Source organism: Nerophis ophidion, linkage group LG05 (genome assembly GCF_033978795.1).
Source record: "Nerophis ophidion isolate RoL-2023_Sa linkage group LG05, RoL_Noph_v1.0, whole genome shotgun sequence".
NCBI lineage: Eukaryota > Metazoa > Chordata > Actinopteri > Syngnathiformes > Syngnathidae > Nerophis > Nerophis ophidion.
In genome coordinates, this window is record NC_084615.1 from 13,872,757 (window position 1) to 13,895,193 (window position 22,437).

Consider the following 22,437-nt stretch of genomic DNA (forward strand, 5'->3'; position numbering starts at 1 on the left):
CAATCCGGCGTGTTGGTCAGCTTTAGGGGCATGTAGAGTTGGGTGTCATCAGCATAACAGTGAAAGCTAACACCGTATTTGCGTATGATGTCACCTAGCGGCAGCATGTAGATGCTGAAGAGTGCAGGGCCAAGGACCGAACCCTGGGGAACTCCACACGTTACCTTAACGTAGTCCGAGGTCACATTGTTATGGGAGACACACTGCATCCTATCAGTAAGATAAGAGTTAAACCAAGACAGGGCTAAGTCTGACATACCAATTCGTGTTTTGATACGTTCTAATAAAATATTATGATCAACGGTATCGAAAGCAGCGCTAAGATCGAGGAGCAGCAACATAGATGACGCATCAGAATCCATCGTTAGCAATAGATCATTAGTCATTTTTGCGAGGGCTGTCTCCGTCGAGTGATTTGCCCTGAAACCGGATTGAAAGGTTTCACATAGATTGTTAGACGCTAAGTGTTCATTTAACTGCTCCGCAACAATTTTTTCGAGGATTTTTGAAATAAAGGGAAGGTGAGACACCGGTCGGTAGTTTACCATGAGGTCAGGATCGAGGTTAGGTCTTTTAAGAAGAGGATGAATAACCGCTTTTTTGAATGCTAGGGGAACAGTGCCCGAGGAAAGTGATAAGTTTATAATATTTAGCACTGATGGACCTAATAATACAAAGAGCTCCTTGATCAGTTTCCCAGGAAGAGGGTCAAGTAAACATGTTGTTTGTTTTATTCCATTTACACGTTGTAACAATTCCTCTAATGTTATTTCCTCAAAACGAGAGAAACTATTTTGGAGGGCAGTATCCGGCGTATATACAATCGTGTCAGTGTTAATAGAACCCCGTTGTAGCTGGGACGCATTGTCTTTAATCTCCTTTCTAATGACTTCAATTTTCTTACTAAAGAATTGCATAAAGTCATCAGCTGAGTGGGTGGAGCTACTGGAAGGAGTCCCTTGTTGGGTTAGCGATGCTACCGTACTAAACAAAAATTTAGGATCGTTTTTATTACGGTGGATGAGATTTGAGTAATAATTAGCTTTAGCTAAGGTAAGCATGCGTTTATAAGTTATTAAACCATCACTAAATGCTTGATGGTGCACCTCAAGTTTAGTCGTGCGCCATTTGCGTTCCAGCTTTCTGCATAATAATTTCTGAGCTCTAGTTTCTTCTGTAAACCACGGGGTGCGCTTTTTTTGGAGCCTTTTTTAACTTTAGCGGTGCTATGTTATCAAAGGCTCCGCTTGGGATGGTTTCCTGCTGGCTCCGCTGTGAACGGGACTCTCGCTGCTGAGTTGGACCCGCTTTGGACTGGACTCTCGCGACTGTGTTGGATCCATTGTGGATTGAACTTTCACAGTATCATGTTAGACCCGCTCGACATCCATTGCTTTCCTCCTCTCTAAGGTTCTCATAATCATTATTGTCACAGACGTCCCACTGGATCATTATTGTCACCGATGTCCGACTGGGTGTGAGTTTTCCTTGCCCTTATGTGGGCCTACCGAGGATGTCGTGGTGGTTTGTGCAGCCCTTTGAGACACTAGTGATTTAGGGCTATATAAGTAAACATTGATTGATTGATAAACACTGCATGTTTTTGCTAAATCCATGCAATATATTATACATTCTACTATAATTACTTTATTGAATTAACAACCCGCTGGTGCTGTTTTTGTACTTGTTTGAAATTTTCTTGTTCATATGTTTGTTTGTAAATCGTGAACTTTATAAATATGTATGTAAAAACATAAATATTGTTGGGGTTTTTGTTTTACAAATACTTGCCTTGAACAATAAAAGTATGCATATTATGATTATACCGATATGTATTTTACTATAATATCAAGAAAGTAAGATATATTTTGTCTTCCAAGGTCAAATTTACCTAAAATGCACAAAATAATCATCATATTTGCTTTTTAATACTCTTAGGTTTTTTTTTTAATATTATTTGTTTAAAAAACATGTTGAATCACTGTAATGTGTTTTTTGTCAACATGCTAATAATATAAACACTGCATTTTTTTAGTAAAACTATGCTAAAAAAATAAATAAAAAATAACCCCTGTTACTTTTAGTCCTGTCACTCAGAAAGTGAGTTGGAACTTTGTCCAAAGTCAAATGTAGTTCAAATGGCACCGAAGGGCTCATTTCAGCCACTACTGCTTCTGTCCGGCAGATGGCGACATTTAACAGGGAATTCATGCTGCACGCTTTCACTAACGTCATGATGACGTCATTAGCAACAGGAAAATTACATAAATTATTCAGATGCTTGCTTTTAACAATATTTTTTTTTTTAGAAAAGTATATATATTATCATATACCGATATTTATTTTACTATAACATCAAGAAACTAGTAGATATATATTTGCCCTACAAGGTCAAATTTACCTAAAATGAACAAATCAATGAACATATTTGCCTTTAAATACAATTGTTATTTTTTTTCATGTTATTTGTTGAAACATTTTCTGTTGAATCACTGTAATGTGTTTCTTGTCAACATGCTATTAGTATAAACACCGCATGTTTTTGCTACAAATGTGCTAAAAATTCCCCCCTTTTAATCCCGTCACTCAGAAAGTGAGTTGGAACTTTGTCAGAACTAAAATGGGCTAACTGTAAGTGGTTCAGTATTTTTGTGAGGAGGAAAAAAAGTTCATTTTGGGAAAGGATTTGCAAGTAAAACACCAAACATGAACTTAAAAGTAAATGGGTTGTACTTGTATAGCGCTTTTCTACCTTCAAGGTACTCAAAGCGCTTTGACACTACTTCCACATTTTACCCATTCACACACACATTCACACACTGATGGCGGAAGCTGCCATGCAAGGCGCCAACCAGCACCCATCAGGAGCAAGGGTGAAGTGTCTTGCTCAGGACACAACGGACGTGACGAGGTTGGTTCTAGGTGGGATTTGAACCAGTGACCCTCGCGTTGCGCACGGCCACTCTCCCACTGCGGCACGCCGTCCCTACTGAAAGCCTACTGAAATGAGATGTTCTTATTTAAACGGGGATAGCAGGTCCATTCTATGTGTCATACTTGATCATTTCGCCATATTGCCATATTTTTGCTTAAGGGATTTAGTAGAGAACATCCACAATAAAGTTCGCAACGTTTGGTCGCTAATAAAAAAGGCATATGCGTGACGTCACGGGTTGTGGAGCTCCTCAAATCTGAACATTGTTTACAATCATGGCCACCAGCAGCGAGAGCGATTCGGACCGAGAAAGCGACAATTTCCCCATTAATTTGAGCGAGGATGAAAGATTCGTGGATGAGGAAAGTGAGAGTGAAGGACTAGGAAAAAAAAAAAAAGACTATACAGTGGGAGCGATTCAGATGTTATTAGATACATTTACTTGGATAATTCTGGAAAATGCCTTATCTGCTTATTGTGTTACTAGTGTTTTAGTGAGATTATATGGTCGTACCCGTACAAACTGAAGGTCGGCCCCACACTTCTTCAGCACCAGTCGACGGGTGGTGGCGATGCCCATCTCTGCCCTTCGCAAGGGACCCTCGTCGAAACATAATAATAATAATAATCGATTAGATTTATATCGCGCTTTTCTATTGTTAGATACTCAAAGCGCTCACAGAGAAGTGGGAACCCATCATTCATTCACACCTGGTGGTGGTAAGCTACATCTGTAGCCACAGCTGCCCTGGGGTAGACTGACGGAAGCGTGGCTGCCAGTTTGCACCTACAGCCCCTCCGACCACCACCTATCATTTATTCATCATTCATTCACCAGTGTGAGCGGCACCGGGGGCAAGGGTGAAGTGTCCTGCCCAAGGACACAACGGCAGCGATTTTGGATGTCAGTAGGTGGGAAGCGAACCTGCAACCCTCAAGTTTCTGGCACGGCCGCTCTACCCACTACGCCGCGCCGCCCCCGACATGATCTCTCGAAATCATCACTGCATAATATACTGAACTTTGTGTGTGTGGTCCAATCCAATCGTGTTCGCTTGACCGCTCTGTTCCGTGGTAAAGCTTCACCGTCATCTTTCGGGAATGTAAACAATGAAACACCGGCTGTGTTTGTGTTGCTAAAGGTGGCCGCAATACACCGCTTCCCACCTACAGCTTTCTTCTTTGACGTCTCCATTATTCAGTGAACAAATTGCAAAAGATTCAGCAACACAGATGTCCAGAATACTGTTGAATTATGCGATAAAAAGAGATGACTTATAGCTGTGAACGGTGCTGGAACAAAATGTCCTGACAATGCGTGACATCACGCGCACGCGTCATCATACCGCGACGTTTTAGCATGACACTTCCGCGCGAAATTTAAAATCGCAATTTAGTAAACTAAAAAGGCCGTATTGGCATGTGTTGCAATGTTAATATTTCATCACTGATATATAAACTATCAGACTAGTAGTGGCTTTCAGTAGGCCTTTAGTCAGGAGTTTTTCCTGCTATTTTCAGCGTGCGTGTAATTGGCCCGCATATTTTCCCAAAAGTGAGGCAAATGGAGCCGACTGCTTCTAGCGTGCATGCAGGTGGGGTTCAAGGGGGTGGAGGGGGGAGGGGGGAACTTCCCAGGTGCCCACAGCTGGAGAGAAGCTCACAGGAATTCCTACAGGATTATTTTATTAAAAAATCGGGGGGCCCACCCGAGTTCCTATCCTGACCCTGGAAGTGGAACAAAGATGACACGACTTTGGCAAATTGCTATAGGTTGAAAAACTGCAGAGTGGACACTTCCCTGCGGAGCGCAGCAGGATGCAGCTTTCCACTTGTTAAGACCTTTACCAGAATTACTCAGAACACCTCAGCGGTAATGAATGAGACGACCTCCGTGACCTCCACGGTGTGACGTCACGTGACTTGAAAGGCTTCGGATGTCAGCGATACCGGAGAAGTGGGAGTAATGCAAGACACACACGCCATGACCACGGATCTATTCAACCTGGGCTGGGCAGATATTTGGACTCGGGGGCCACGTTGACAGAGAAAAAAAGTGTCTGGGGGGGCCAATTAGCTGGAAAAATCTGCTGTACAGTATGTGTGTTGGGGTCCATTTTTTCAGGAACACTAATAACCAAAAGCCACAATGTCCGATAGAGTTCTAAAAAATTTATGAAAACGGAAAGGAATTTTAGTTTTTTACTGAATGGGACACCCAAAATATACAGGAAAATAAAGAAAGTGGGATTCACAATATTAACTATGACCAATAAAACACTGAATATTGTTTGGATGTTGTTGATAAATGGCATTTGCTTTGCATAATAGAGCTTTAACTTGCACTTACAGATGTAGCGATGAATTGTATTTAGTGACAGTGGTTTTCTGAAGTGTTCCTGATATGTGGTGATATCCTTTAGAGATTGATGACGGTTTTTTATACAGTGCCGTCTGAGGGGTGGAAGGTCACGGTCATTCGATGTTGGTTTCCGGCCATGCCGCTTACGTGGAGTGGTTTCTCCAGATTCTCTGAACCTTTTGATGATATTATGGAGCGTAGATGTTGAAATCCCTAAATTTCTTGCAATTGCACTTTGAGAAACGTTGTTCTTAAACTGTTTGACTATTTTCTCACGCAGTTGTGGACAAAGGGGTGTACCTCGCCCCATCCTTTCTGGTGAAAGACTGAGCATTTTTTTGGGAAGCTGTTTCTATACCCAATCATGGCACCCACCTGTTCCCAATTAGCCTGCACACCTGTGGGATGTTCCAAATAAGTGTTTGATGAGCATTCCTCAACTTTATCAGTATTTATTGCCACATTTTCCAACTTCTTTGTCACCTGTTGCTGGCATCAAATTCTAAAGTTAATGATTATTTGCACACAAAAAAATGTTTTTTAGTTTGAACATCGAATATGTTGTCTTTGTAGCATATTCAACTGAATACGGGTTGAAAATGATTTGCAAATAATTGTATTCTGTTTATATTTACATCTAACACAATTTCCCAGGAAACAAGGTTTGTATGAACAATAAAACACTGACTATCAACAACATATGAACATCGCTCCTCTTTTACGTGGGATTGAAAATATTAACTATGAACAATAAAACACTGAATATCAACAACGTATGAACATCGCTCGTCTTTTATGTGGGATTGACAATATTAACAATGAACAATAAAACTCTGAATATCAACAACATATGAACATCGCTCCTCTTTTACGTAGGATTGACAATATTAACTATGAACAATAAAACACTGTATATTAACAATATATGAACATCACTCCTCTTTTGTGTGAGATTGACAATAATAACTTAACAATAAAACACTGAATATCAACAACATATGAACATCGCTCCTTTTTTACGTGGAATTGACAATAATAACTATTAACAATAAAAGACTAAATATAAACATATGAACCTTGGTCTTCTTTTAAGTGGGATTGACAATATCGACTATGAACAATAAAACACTGAATATCAACAACATATGAACATCGCTCCTCTTTTACGTGGGATTGAAAATATTGACTATGAACAATAAAACACTGAATATCCACAACATATGAACACCGCTCCTCTTTTACGTGGATTCACAATATTAACTATGAACAATAAAACACTGAATATCAACAACATATGGAAAACAGGGTTTGTATGAACAATAAAACACTGAATATCAACAACGTATGAACATCGCCCCTCTTTTACGTGGGATTGAAAATATTAACTATGAACAATAAAACACTGAACAACAACAACATATGAACATCGCTCGTCTTTTATGTGGGATTGACAATATTAACAATGAACAATAAAACTATGAATATCAACAACATATGAACATCGCTCCTCTTTTACATAGGATTGACAATATTAACTATGAACAATAAAACACAGTATATAAACAATATATGAACATCACTCCTCTTTTATGAGATTGACAATAATAACTTAACAATAAAACACTGAATATCAACAACATATGAACATCGCTCCTTTTTTATGTGGAATTGACAATAATAACTATTAACAATAAAACACTAAATATAAACAACATATGAACATCATTCTTCTTTTACATGGGATTGACAATATTGACTATGAACAATAAAACACTGAATATCGACAACATATGAACATTGCTCCTCTTTTATGTGGGATTGACAATATTAACTATGAACAATAAAACACTGAATATCAACAACATATGAACACCGCTCCTCTTTTACGTGGATTCACAATATTAACTATGAACAATAAAACACTGAATATCAACAACATATGAACGTTGCTCCTCTTTTACTTGGGATTTACAATATTAACTATGAGAAATAACTCGGGGGGCCACATTGAGAGAAAATACGTGTCTGGGGGGGCCAATGTGTATATGTGTATAAATGATATATACACATTTAGCTGTAAAAATCTGCTGTACAGTATGTGTGTTGGGGTCCATTTTTTTAGGAACACTAATAACCAAAAGTCACAATGTCCGATAGAATTCTAAAAAAGCCATGACAGACCACCTCAAAAAAAAACAAAAAGGAATTTTGCAGTTTTTTACTGAATGGGACACCCGAAATATACATGAATATAAAGGAAGGGTGGATTGACAATATTAAGTATGAACAATAAAACACTGAATATCAACAACATATAAACGTTGCTCCTCTTTTATGTGGGATTGACAATATTAACTATGAACCATAAAACACTGAATATTAACATTTGAACATATTTTACTTCTCAGACCAGCTAACCCATAGTTGTGTATCTTTTACAATCAAGCAAAACACAACAAAAATGTAACAAACAGCAAAATATGAATACAAAGTGTAATAAACACCTACAATGTGATATAGTACCACTTTAATGCAGAAATTTGTTGTACCGTATTTTTCGGACTATAAGTCGCGGGGTTTTGTTTTTTTTCTTGGCCAAACCAAAAAAAATTTTTATTTTATTTTATGTTTTTATAGTTTGGCCAAGTTTCACCCCCGGCCAAACTACAAAAAAAAAAAACGCGACTTATAGTCGTAAAAATACGGTAAAAATGTGCTGTTCCTGACACATGCGTTTGGGGCTGGCTGCTCCGAAAACAAGCCCCGCCTACTCTGCTTTGTTCCTGGTCTGAGCTGCTGTGACGTAAATTACCGTAATAACTCTTAAAACACTCAAAAGCGCAGATTTCGACCATTGAAATACTTTGTATAGTTCAAGACTTACGCTCATTTAAAAACAGCACTGCACATCATAACGGCAAATACAGTTTTCATGTTAAAGGTCTAAAAAAAAATTACTGTATTTTTTAGACTATAAGGCGCACTTAAAATCCTTTCATTTTCTCAAAACTCGACAATGCGCCTTATAATTGTGCCTAATGAATGGAATAATTATGGTTGTCCTTACTGACTTCCAAGCTATTTCATTTGGTACATGGTGAAATGATGGCAGTCACACATAAGAGACACGTGTAGACTGCAATATGACGCCAGTAAACAACACCAAAACATTAAATGTTCCATTGAAAAATAAAGAACATTACACACGGCACTTAAAAATCTTTAAAAAGTTTTTAGTACGACTTTGAAGCCGCACCGCTTGGTGGATTGTCGGCCCGTTACAGCTACCGTAGTCAGAGATACAAGTTTTACTATGGTGTGTGTATAAGGACCGCAAAATGGCCTCCATTAGCAGCGTATTATCTGGAATTTGTTTCACAATATTATGCAAGTGTTCTTACCTTCTGGTACCCGCTGCATAAGTCCTGAAAATTAGTGCACTTCCGCCTTTGTAGTCCGTGGCAATGCTGTAGTCGATAAGTTGTTCTTTTTCTCTATCTTCTTGTTATGGGACATTCATCCTCTGCTGTTGCCATTTCTCATATAAAGTAGTGTAAAATTCTTACTTAAATCTGTCAGTAAACTCGCCATGAAAGCGCTAAAACATACTGGTGTAGTGACTTTACATTATTCATCCAAGGAACTATAGTTTTTAGAGAGTTCCGGTCGGACGGGTTTTCACGGGACACATTTCCGGGCGTTGTTGTTGCACGAGTGAGCCACGGATGAGGAGATGCTGCTCCGTTATTGATTGAAGTAAAGTCTGAATGTCATTAAAACATTCTCTTCCATCTTTTGACACTTCTTCAACTCCCGTCCTTGCACGCTACACCGCTACAACAAAGATAACGCTGTCGAAGGTGAGCCACGTAAATAAGACCGCCCACAAAACGGCGCATCCTGAAGCGACTGTCAGAAAGTGACTTGAAGATGATGTGTAAAACATCATCTATGCAACATTTTGACCAAAGAAGCACCATTACATGTTATTTAGACCACAAGGAAGTATTTTAAATTTCGAAAAAAAATCCTAATAAGCCCCCTTTAATGCCGTGCTCCCCCACCTCCACAGACGTTGGCGTGGAACACCGCAGAGGCCACCACAGTGTATATGTTAGTACCTTTGGAGATCCTGGAGGAGAAGCGGATGAAGAGACGGGGATGCGGAGCTTGTGCTGAGCGCCGGGACGGACAGGCTCCACAGTGTCTTGACTGAATTAGCAGGTATCGGACACCTCAGTCTCCGTGGACATATCTTCACTCTTCCATGCGAACTGGACACTGGCCGAGAGTTGGTGGGCGGCCGAGGGTGGAGTCGGCTCTCTTGGTTGCTTTGTTGGGTCTGATCCTGTCTCTGGCCGTACGTGCTCCCTCCACCTCAGCAGACAATGGCGTGGAACACCGCAGAGGCCACCACATTCATCCATTTTCGACCGCTTGTCCCTTGTACCGCATTCGGGCAGAAGGCGGGATACACCCTGGACAAGTCACTAACTCATCGCAGGGCTAACACAAATAGAAAGGCAACATTCACACTCACATTCATCACACACGAGGGACCATTTAGTGTTGCCAATCAACCTATCCCCAGGTGCATGTCTTTGGAGGTGGGAGGAAGCCGGAGTACCCGGAGGGAACCCACGCAGATTCAGCCACACAGATGTCCAGAATACTGTGGAATTTCGCGATGAAAACAGACAAGCTAATAGCTGGGAACGATGCTGGAACAAAATGTCCTCGACAATCCGTGATGTCATGCGCACGCGTCAGTTTCAGCCGGATATTTCGGCACGAAATTTAAAATTGCAATTTAGTAAACTAACCCGGCCGTATTGGCATGTGTTGCAATGTTAATATTTCATCATTGATATATAAACTATCAGACTGCGTGGTCGGTAGTAGTGGCTTTCAGTAGGCCTTTAATGGGTCGCATTTTTCCCAGGTCTGCGTTAAGCAATAGGCTTCTGCTGGTTGACTTTCAGTGGAAGGCCTTAATCACAGTGCAGTGGAAACAAAAAAGGCCTGTGAAAGTCACAGCAACGCAGCCTTGGTTCTACAGAAAAAGAAGATTGCGCAACAGGCTGTCGGCGGAACGCGTGACTAAACATATTGACTTTGCTGGGCTGCTGGGCTGTCATGTGTTTGCCAACATTATTTACGCACACAAGACGGAGCCACAGTCCCTGGCCACGACTTTATCCAATGTCAGCACGTCACTGATTATTACTCATTAATCAGGGGTGTCAAACTTGTTTTCATCGAGGGCCAGATCGAAGTCATGGCCGCCACTAGAGGGCCGATTGTAACAGAGAATAATTCATGAAGTTGCCTATGAAATAACATTTGTTTTTAAATTTTTTACATAAGAGTAAAAAAACAAAGTGGATTGTACCAGTGTTTTTTACAGTAAAAAAATGGCAGCTTAGTTGCCAGACTTTTACTGTTAAATATATCCATCCATCCATCCATCATCTTCCGCTTATCCGAGGTCGGGTCGCGGGGGCAGCAGCCTAAGCAGGGAAGCCCAGACTTCCCTATCTCCAGCCACTTCGTCTAACTCTTCCCGGGGGATCCCGAGGCGTTCCCAGGCCAGCCGGGAGACATAGTCTTCCCAACGTGTCCTGGGTCTTCCCCGTGGCCTCCTACCAGTTGGACGTGCCCTAAACACATCCCTAGGGAGGCGTTCGGGTGGCATCCTGACCAGATGCCCGAACCACCTCATCTGGCTCCTCTCGATGTGGAGGAGCAGCGGCTTTACGTTGAGCTCCTCCCGGATGGCAGAGCTTCTCACCCTATCTCTAAGGGAGAGCCCCGCCACACGGCGGAGGAAACTCATTTCGGCCGCTTGTACCCGTGATCTTATCCTTTCGGTCATGACCCAAAGCTCACGACCATAGGTGAGGATGGGAACGTAGATTGACCGGTAAATTGAGAGCTTTGCCTTCCAGTTCAGCTCCTTCTTCACCACAACGGATCGGTACAACGTCCGCATTACTGAAGACGCCGCACCGATCCGCCTGTCGATCTCACGATCCACTCTTCCCCCACTCGTGAACAAGACTCCTAGGTACTTGAACTCCTCCACTTGGGGCAGGGTCTCCTCCCCAACCCGGAGATGGCACTCCACCCTTTTCCGGGCGAGAACCATATATGGGGGTTAAATATATGGTGGGGTTTTTTTTAGGGACCGAATGTCCCTTTGGGACAGAGGACCCTATTGAATTTCTAGCACTTTACTCTTTCTTTATTAGTATCACGCAGCTTTGAGTTGTAATTTGACCGGGTCACCCCCCTAACATGCTTCAAAACTCACAAAATTCGTGAGATCGACAGGCAGATCGGTGCGGCGTCTTCAGTAATGCGGACGCTATATCGATCCGTTGTGGTGAAGAAGGAGCTGAGCCGGAAGGCAAAGTTCTCAATTTACCGGTCCATCTACATTCTCATCCTCACCTATGGTCATGAGCTTTGGGTTATGACCGGAAGGACAAGATCACGGGTACAAGCGGCCAAAATGAGTTTGGGGCTCCCCCTTAGAGATAGGGTGAGAATCTCTGTCATCTGGGGGGAACTCAAAGTAAAGCCGCTGCTCCTCCACATGGAGAGGAGCCAGATGAGGTGGTTGGGGCATCTGGTCAGAATGCCACCTGAACGCCTCCCGAGGGAGGTGTTTAGGGTACCTCTGACCGGTAGGAGGCTACGGGGAAGACCCAGGACACATTGGGGAGACTAAGTCTCCCGGCTGGCCTGGGAACGCCTCGGGATCCCCCGGGAGGAGCTAGATGAACTGGCTGGGGGGAGGTAAGTCTGGTCTCCCCTGCTTAGGCTATTGCCCCCACGACCCGACCTCGGAGAAGCGGAAGAAGATGGACGGATGGATGGAAAATGTGGTACCAAAAAACCATCAACCGTGGATTTTACAGTAAAAACTGACAGCTCGTTTTTTTCAGCTTACAGTAATGTGGTGTAAAAAAAAACTCCCTAAATTTTACAGTAAATGTTTTGGTAATTTTCATAGTGTACAAATTTGATGGATAACTTGCTCTCCCTTAGGGGCCATGGACGGCTGAGTAGCGCTAATACAGCAGCAGCCAGCGTCCGTAGCTCCCACTCCCTCCCCTTTGTTGCAAGTTTTGTTGATTCTATATAACATGTTTATGTGTGGTATGGCTATGAGTTATTTTTCCAAGGCATCTGTCTGGACCCCCTCCCGAGAGTTCAGCCTTTGACCACCGCCCACCCTCCCAAACGTTCACCTGTTTCTCACTTTTTTTTGTAAGAGGTGCAGAAGTTGGCGGACCCGTCAGCGATCCTGTTCTGTGTCCATGTATTGTTTGTCTGATCTTGAATAGGATTGTGATGAAAATCTCAATTTCCCCTCGGGGATGAATAAAGTACTTCTGATTTTGAAATCATAAATTAAGAAGATATTTAAGTATTTATACAAAAAAAAGTTATATATTATAATATTTGTTGCACTATTGGACATTATTTTTGTACCCCTGTCAAAGTAGAGAAAAAAAACCTAATACCTTTAGTAAGAAACTACGAAAGTAAAGATAGAAAATATAAGGTATTTTATTGATATATTATTTCCAGGCTTTTGCGGGCTGTATAAAATTTTGTGGAGGGCCAGATTTGGCCCACGGGCCTTGAGTTTGACACCTGTCGCTGACATGAAACAATACTAACTAAAGCTGCAAGCAGCGATGGACGGGACCGACCTTTGCTGGTGTTTCCTGCCCATTCAACATATCTTTACCTGCACATTACCTACTTTCCCTGCATCCTGGGGTCACACTGGTGCTTCTTTCTTTCACCCATATATGCTGGTGCTTCCTGCCATTACCCAGACAACATATCTTTACCCGCACAGTACCTACCTTCTCTGCATTGTGTGGTCACGCTGGTGCTTCCTTAAGTGGCCATCTTGAGACGGCAGCAGCGCAGCAGCAACAGCAGCGCAGCAGCTTCAGAGCAGCAGTTCTTTGCAGGCTCATAAAATCAAAAACGGAGCAGTTATAAAAACTCTTTGCGCAACTTTTAATCAGAAGGGTTCAATCTCTTTCCTGTGCGAGTTTGAAGCCGTCACAACAAACGCGCTCAGAGGAGATAATGTTAAAAAAAAGGTGAAGGGTTTTTACAAAACTTTTGTTTTGAAGGGGTAATTGCCAACTTCCTGTTGATTTTTGCTGAAGGATGTCATTTAATGACATGTAGGTCCAAGTGAGATCTACATAGAGTTTTTTGTATCATGTGTCTACGACATTCATACCGGAAGTTACAAGCAGTTTTGTCTGTGTTTTCTTCCTATGAGCAATTTTGTCTGTGTTTTATTCCTAGGGGGCGCTAGAGCGCAATTTTGAGTTTTGGGTTGTTTTGTTTTTTTATTAGATCGCAATTTTCGCCAGTCCTGATGTGTGTGTTTTTAAGCATTTAAGAGGGTCAAATTAAAGCTCAAAGAGGCAACAATGAAATCTTTTAGGAAACTTTTGTTTTGAAGGTTTTTTTTGCCAACTTCCTGTTGATTTTTGCTGAAAGAAGTCAGTGTATGAAATCTAGGTCTAAGTCAGACCTACATAGATGTTTTTGTTTCATGTCTCTACGACATTCCTAACATAAGTTACAAACAGTTTTGTCCGTGTTTTTTCCTAGGGGGCGCTAAAGCGCAATTTGGAGTTTTGGGGTTTGTTTTTTTATTAGATGGCAATTTTCGCCAGTCCTGATGTGTGTGTCAAATATGGTGAGTTTTGAAGCATGTAAAAGGGGTCAAATTACAGCTCAAAGAGGCAGCGGTATAATAATAATAAAACCTTAGAAATACAATAGGGTCCTCTGTCCCAAAGGGACATTCGGTCCCTAATAACAGCACTGAGTACAGTTGGACACAAACTATGAGCACAGTAACAAATGTACCACAGGAGCCGTGACGTGGCCTGTGTGAAAAAGTATCATCTTTTCACACAGTCAGTAAAAGCAACTTACCCCCCTTTATAGAAGATTTTATACTTTTATAGTTTTCTTACATTTCTGAGCCTCATTTGCAAGTTCTGTACTGTATTATATAGTAGGCTTTGCATGCAGTTACAATTCCAAGACGTTAGATGGCAGGAGTGTATAGACTACGGCAGAGATGGGCAAATATTTGGACTCCGGGGCCAAATTGAGAGAAAAAATATGTCTGTGTGGGGGCCAATGTGTATGTGTGTATAAATGATATATACGCATTTAGCTGATCAGTATGTGTGTTTGGGTCCCTTTTTTCAGGAACACTAATACCAAAAGTCACAATGTCCGATAGAGTTAAAAAAAAAAAAGTTACGTGGGATTGACAATATTAACTAAGAACAATAAAACACTGAATATCAACAACATATGAACATCATTCTTCTTTTACGAGGGATTGACAATATTGACTATGAACAATAAAACACTGAATATCAACAACATATGAACATCATTCTTCTTTTACGAGGGATTGACAATATTGACTATAAACAATAAAACACTGAATATCAACAACATATGAACATCGCTCCTCTTTTATGTGGGGTTGACAATAATAACTATGAACAATAAAACACTGATTATCAACAAAATATGAACATCACTCCTCTTTTACGTGGGATTGAAAATATTAACTATGAACAATAAAACACTGAATAACAACAACATATGAACATCGCTCCTCTTTTATGTGGGATTGAAAATATTAACTATGAACAATAAAACTCTGAATATCAACAACATATGAACATAGTTCCACTTTTACGTAGGATTGACAATATTAACCATGAACAATAAAACACTGTATATTAACAACATATGAACATCACTCCCCTTTTATTTGGGATTGACAATAATAACTATCAACAATAAAACACTGAATATCAACAACATATGAACATCGTTCCTCTTTTACGTGGAATTGACAATAATAACTATTAACAATAAAACACTGAATATAAACAACATATGAACATTGGTTTTCTTTTAAGTGGGATTGACAATATTAACTATGAACAATAAAACACTGAATATCAACAACATATGAACATCACTCCTCTTTTTACGTGGATTCACAATATTAACTATGAACAATAAAACACTGAATATCAACAACATACAGTATGAACATCGCTCTTCTTTTACGTGGGATTGAAAATATTAACTTTGAACAATAAAACACTGAATAACAACAACATATGAACATCGCTCGTCTTTTATGTGGGATTGACAATATTAACAATGAACAATAAAACACTGTATATTAACTACATATGAACATCACTCCTCTTTTATGGGGGATTGAAAATAATAACTATTAACAATAAAACACTGAATATCAACACCATATGAACATCCCTCCTCTTTTACGTGGAATTGACAACAATAACTATTAACAATAAAACACTGAATATCAACAACATATGAACACCGCTCCTCTTTTACGTGGATTCACAATATTAACTATGAACAATAAAACACTGAATATCAACAACATATGAACATCGCTCCTCTTTTACGTGGAATTGACAATAATAATTATTAACAATAAAACAGTGAATACAAACAACATATGAACATTGGTCTTCTTTTAAGTGGGATTGACAATATTGACCATGAACAATAAATCACTGACTATAAACAACATATGAACATCACTCCTCTTTTACGTGGGATTCACAATATTAACCATGATCAATAAAACACTGAATATCAACAACATATGAACATCGCTCCTCTTTTACTTCTCAGACCAGCTTCCCGATAGTTGTATATCTTTTACAATCAAGCCAAATGTAAAAAAAACAGCAAAATACGAATGCAAAGTGTAATAAACATCTACAATATGATACATTATCACTTTTATGCATACATTTGTTGTAAAAATTTACTTCCGCATAGCTTCCTGACACATGCGTTTGGGGCTTGAAAACAAACCCCGCCCACTCTGCTTTGTTCCTGCTCTGATGCTGTGACGTAGATTACCGTAATAACTCCTAAAACAATCAAAAGCGCAGATTTTGACCAATGAAATACTTTGTCTAGTCCAAGACTTACGGTCATTTAAAAACAGCACTGCACATCATAATGACGGCGACAGTTTTGATGTTAAAGGTCTAAAAAAAATCACGTAGAACGTCCGACGATAGAAAATCTGAACGGGCCTAATTTTGGCTGTGTTTTGCCCCGGTCTGGACAACCCGCACCGCCGTAATGTTGCGGCTCCGTCGTGCAGCGAAATGACGCGGACTTTTACGAGTTCCCACCAATCCAAAACAAAATCATGTGATAATGGAAGTAGTAATAAAGCAAGCTATGTAACATTTATTATGTCCTTCAAATCAACTCAGTCTTACCTTGATAATCCACTTTATTTCCTCCAGTGACGTCACAACAACCAGTCCTCTGCTTTCCCGCTCTCCGAATCAGCTGATGTTTGACACAAGCCCCCAAGTCCCCCCTTTAGCTGCCCGGGATATGCCTGTACATTATTCTTTAATGACGGCCCTTCAGAATCAGCGTGTCCTCATCCAATTGTGTCAAGAAGATGAAATGAAGTCTGAAAACCTTTGACAGGTTGACTTCCTGTCGGTCTCTGCCCATTAGGGCGTTTCAAAGTGTAAAATACAGTCTAGTCTTAAACTTAAGATTGTCAGATATAGTATTAGTTTGGTCAGATCTAGTCTTAAACTTAGATTGGTCAGATCTAGTCTTAGACTGGTCAGATTTAGTTTTAGACTTAGATCATTCAGATATAGTATTAGCTTGGTCAGATGTGGTCTTAGATTGGTCACATCTAGTCCTAAATTGGTCACATCTAGTCTTAGACTTAGATTGGTCACATCCAGTCTTAAACTTACTTAGATTGGTCAGATTTAGTCTTAGACTTAGATCAGTCGGATAGAGTATTAGCTTAGTCAGATCTAGTCTAAGATTGGTCAGGTCTAGTCTTAGACTTAGATCGGTCAGATATAGTATTAGCTTGGTCAGATCTAGTCTAAGATTGGTCAGATCTAGTCTAAGATTGGTCAGATCTAGTCTTAGACTTAGATCGGTCAGATGAGGTATTAGCTTGGTCGGATATAGTCTTAAGACTTAGGTTGGTCAGATATAGTCTTAGATGTAAATTGCCCAGATCTAGTCTTAGATTGGTCAGATCTAGTCTTAAACTCAAAACGGTCTGATAAGGTATTAGCTTGGTCAGATCTAGTCTTAGACTTAGGTTGGTCAGATCTAATCTTAGATTGGTCAGATCTAGTCTTGGACTTAAATCGGTCGGATAAAGTATTAGATTGGTCAGAGCTAGTCTTAGATTAGTCAGATGTAGTCTCAGACTTAGATTGGTCAGAACTAGTCTTAGATTTAGATTGGTCAGATCTAGTCTTAGACTTAGATCGGTCAGATCTAGTCTTTGACTTAGATCTGTCAGATATATTATTAGATTAGTCAGCTCTAGTCTTAGACTTAGGTTTGTCAGATCTAGTCTTAGATTTAGATCGGTCAGATATAGTATTAGCTTGGTCGGATCTAGTCTTAGACTCAGTTTGGTCAGATATAGTCTTAGACTTAGATTGGTCATATCATGTCTTAGATTGGTCATATTTAGTCTTAGACTTAGATCAGTCAGATATAGTATTAAATTGATCAGATCTAGTCTTATATTGGTCAGATCTAGTCTTAGACTTGGATCGGTCAGATATAGTATTAGCTTGGTCAGATCTAGTCTTAGACTTAGGTTGGTCAGATCTAGTCTTAGATTTAGATTGGTCAAATCTAGTCTTAGATTGGTCAGATCTAGTCTTGGACTTAGATCGGTCGGTCAGATAAGGTATTAGCTTGGTCAGGTCTAGACTTGGTCTTAGGTTGGTCAGGTCTAGTCTTAGACATATATAGGTCAGATATAGTCTTGGATTGGTCAGATCTAGTCTTGGACTTAGATCGGTCGGATAAAGTATTAGATTGGTCAGATCTAGTCTTAGATTGGTCAGCTGTAGTCTCAGACTTAGATTGGTCAGAACTAGTCTTACACTTAGATTGGTCAGATCTAGTCTTAGACTTAGATCGGTCTGATATATACTATTAGATTAGTCAGATCTAGTCTTAGACTTAGGTTGGTCAAATCTAGTCTTAGACTTAGATCGGTCAGATATAGTATTAGATTGGTCAGATCTAGTCTTAGACTTACATTGGTCAGATTTAGTCTAGCGGCTGGTGCCAATACCTCAGTAGGCTTCATCAGTTCATGCTCATAGATGTAGATTGGTCAAATCTAGTCTTGGACTTAGATTGGTGAGATCTAGTCTTAGACCTACATTGGTCAGATATAGTATTAGATTGGTCAGATCTAGTCTAGTGGCTGGTGTCAATAGCTCAGTACGCTTCATCAGTTCATGCTCATAGACTTAGATTGGTCAGATCTAATCTTAGATTGGTCAGATCTAGTCTTAAACTTAGATCGGTCAGATATAGTATTAGCTTGGTCAGATCTAGTCTTGGACTTAGATAGTTCAGATCTAGTCTAGATGCTGGTGCCAATACCTCAGTAAGTTTCACTAGTTAATGCTCATAGACTTAGATTGGTCAGATCTAGTCTTAGACTAAGATTGTTCATCTCTAGTCTTAGACTTAGATTGGTCCAATCTAGTCTGGCGGCTGGTGCCAATACCTCAATAGGTTTCATCAGTTAATGCTCATAGACTTAGATTGGTCAGATTTAGTCTTAGACTTATATTGGTCAGATATAGTCTTAGACTTAGATCGGTCAGATATAGTATTAGATTGGTCAGATCTAGTCTTGGACTTAGATTGGTCATATCTAGTCTTAGACTTAGATCGGTCAGATCTAGTATTAGCTTGGTCAGATCTAGTCTTGGACTTAGATTGGTCATATCTAGTCTTAGACTTAGATCGGTCAGATCTAGTATTAGCTTGGTCAGATCTAGTCATAGACTTGGATTGGTCAGATCTAGTCTTGGACTTAGATTGGTAAGATCTAGTCGTAGACTTAGATTGGTCAGATCTAGTTTAACAGCTGGTGCCAGTATCTCAGTAGGCTTCATCAGTTCATGCTCATTGACATAGAATTGATTGATTGATTGATTGATTGATTGATTGATTGATTGATTGATTGATTGATTGCTTGAAACTTTTATTAGTAGATTGCACAGTACAGTACATATTCCGCACAATTGACCACTAAATGGTAACACCCGAATAAGTTTTTGAATTTGAGTTTCCTTGCCCCTATGTGGGCCTACCGAGGATGTCGTAGTGGTTTGTGTTGTGGTTTGTGCAGCCCTTTGAGACACTAGTGATTTAGGGCTATATAAATGAACATTGATTGATTGATTGATCGATTGAACTTGTTTAAGTCGGGGTCCACGTTAATCAATTCATGGTACAATGGAATGGACTTAGATTGGTCAGATCTAGTCCAGCAGCTAGTGCCAATACCTTAGTAGGCTTCATCAGTTCATGCTCACAGATTTAGATTGGTCTGATCTAGTCTTAGATTGATCAGATGTAGTCTTAGCTTGGTCAGATTGAGTCACATCTATCGATCGATTGAATGCCTAGAGGTTACTGGATGAATGACAACATTGATAGTCCACAACAACATTAGGTACAGAGGTGGACCCGGCAACTTTGTGTCTTTGCAGGTGATACCAAAGTTGTGATACCTGTGTAAGGGTATCGAACTTAAGACCTTTTTGAATCGTTATGCTTTCAGTTGAGAGCACAAATTTGACTTCAAGGCATCCTGGTCATTATTTGGAGTAGCGAATGTCACAGTGAACTCTGTAACACCTTCTCCACCCTGTCCGAGAAGGGTCCCCCACACCATTATTAGTGTCAACAATTGCATATCCGTCCTAATAAAAAGCTGATTTGTTACTTTTTTCTGCAAAATAATGCTAAACATAGTTCAAGGTTGCACAACGCACAGTTCTATTGGATTTCCCTCACTTGTATTTGTCATGGGCTGACTGACTATCTCCAGTGGTCAACTCATCATTTTATTTAGAATTGTGTTTAATCATGCATTACAGTTTTGATGGCTGCTCTGAATGTAAACAATATTATAAACTTCTACAACAACCGTTATTCGCTCTTCTGATTTTTGGTTGTCGCACTAAATCAGCCATATTGCTGGTGATTTTATATGCTATCCATCCATCCATCCATCTTCCGCTTAGCAGGGAAGCCCAGACTTCCCTCTCCCCAGCCACTTCGTCCAGCTCTTTCCCGGGGGATCCCGAGGTGTTCCCAGGCCAGCCGGGAGACATAGTCTTCCCAACGTGTCCTGGGTCTTCCCCGTGGCCTCCTACCGGTCGGATGTGCCCTAAACACCTCCCTAGGGAGGCGTTCAGGTGGCATCCTGACCAGATGCCCGAACCACCTCATCTGGCTCCTCTCCATGTGGAGGAGCAGCGGGTTTACTTTGAGTTCCTCCCGGATGGCAGAGCTTCTCACCCTATCTCTAAGGGAGAGACCCGCCACCCGGCGGAGGAAACTCATTTGTACCCGTGATCTTGTCCTTTCGATCTTGACCCAAAGCTCATGACCATAGGTGAGGATGGGAACATAGATCGACCGGTAAATTGAGAGCTTTGCCTTGTGGCTCAGCTCCTTCTTCATCACAACGACTCGATACAGCATCCGAATTACTGAAGACGCCGCACCGATCCGCCTGTCCATCTCACCATCCACTTTTGCCTCATTTGTGAACAAGACTTCGAGGTACTTGAACTCCTCCACCTGGGGCAGGGTCTCCTCCCCAACCTGGATATGGGACTCCACCCTTTTACGGGAGAGAACCATGGACTCGGACTTGGAGGTGCTGATTATATATGCCAATGCAACTTGATGTAAACTACTTTTTTACCAACGTGTCCTGGGTCTTCCCCGTGGCCTCCTACCGGTTGAACGTGTCCTAAACACTTCCCTAGGGAGGCGTTCGGGTGGTATTCTGACCAGATGCTTGAACCACTTCACCTGGCTCCTCTCCATGTGGAGGAGTAGCGGCTTTACTTTGAGTTCCTCCCGGATGGCAGAGCTTCTCACCCTATCTCTAAGGGAGAGCCGCTTGTACCTGTGATCTTGTCCTGTCGGTCATAACCCAAAGCTCATGACCATGGGTTAGGATGGGAACGTGGATCTACCGGTAAATTCAGAGCTTTGCCTTACGGCTCAGCTCCTTCTTCACCACAACGGCTTGATACAGCGTCAGCATTACCATAGGTGAGGATGGGATTGAGATCGACCGGTAAATTGAGAGCTTTGCCTTCCGGCTCAGCTCCTTCTTCACCACAACGGATCGATACAGTGTCCGCATTACCATAGGTAATGATGGAAACGTAGATCGACCGGTAAAATGAGAGCTTTGCCTTTCGGCTCAGCTCCTTCTTGTCATGTTCGGTGGTCTGGATTATGTTTTTGTTATTTTCTGTTGTTTTGAATTCCTTTAGTTCCTGTTTTTTAGGGCGCTCATTTTTGTTTTGGTTGCCAAGGCGACTTATGATTTTCACCGGCCTCTGGTGTTTGGGACGCGCACCTGTTTCCAATAAAGAGACTTCTATTTAAACCGCCCTGTCGGCCTGGTGACATTGCTAGTTTTCATGCCATAGTTCATGCTCCTTTCATGATTAGTTCATGCTGCTCGTTTTTCAAGCCAGGTAAGTTTTGATTATTCATGCCACAGTTTCGTGAGTTTTGTTTTTTGTCCGTAGTTCTAAGTTGTGTTTTTGCCTTGTGCGCCTTTTTGTTTGTTCCTATTTTGATAGTTATTACCGTATTTCCTTGAACTGCCGCCGGGTATATAGTATGCGTCTGCCTAGAATTACTGCCGGGTCAAACTTGTTTCGCAAAATAATTAGCGCATGCTTAGCATCACCGCCGGCTGAGGATTAACGCCGGGTCAAACTCGTTTCGCAAAATATTATTTTTATTAGCGCATGTCTAGAATTTCCGCCGGGTCAAACTCATTTCGCCAAATAATTAGCATATGCATAGAATTTCCCCTGGGTCAAACTCGTCACATCACGAGTGACACTTCACCTGTCATCATTTTCAAAATGCAGGAGGCTAATTTCAATCATTTGAAATCGCACAAAGAGAAAAAGATTAAGAGCTA

General features: G+C 40.9%; 1 long non-coding RNA gene across 1 annotated transcript in view; it reads right to left on the bottom strand.

Annotated features, from left to right (window-relative positions):
* LOC133552696 (uncharacterized) overlaps positions 1-16,771 on the bottom strand; it is a 90,481-nt gene extending 73,710 nt beyond the window's left edge. The window contains exon 1 of the long non-coding RNA XR_009806750.1: positions 16,661-16,771. This is a non-coding gene — a long non-coding RNA (uncharacterized LOC133552696). The remainder of the gene's footprint in view (positions 1-16,660) is intronic.
* Positions 16,772-22,437: the final 5,666 nt, after the last annotated feature.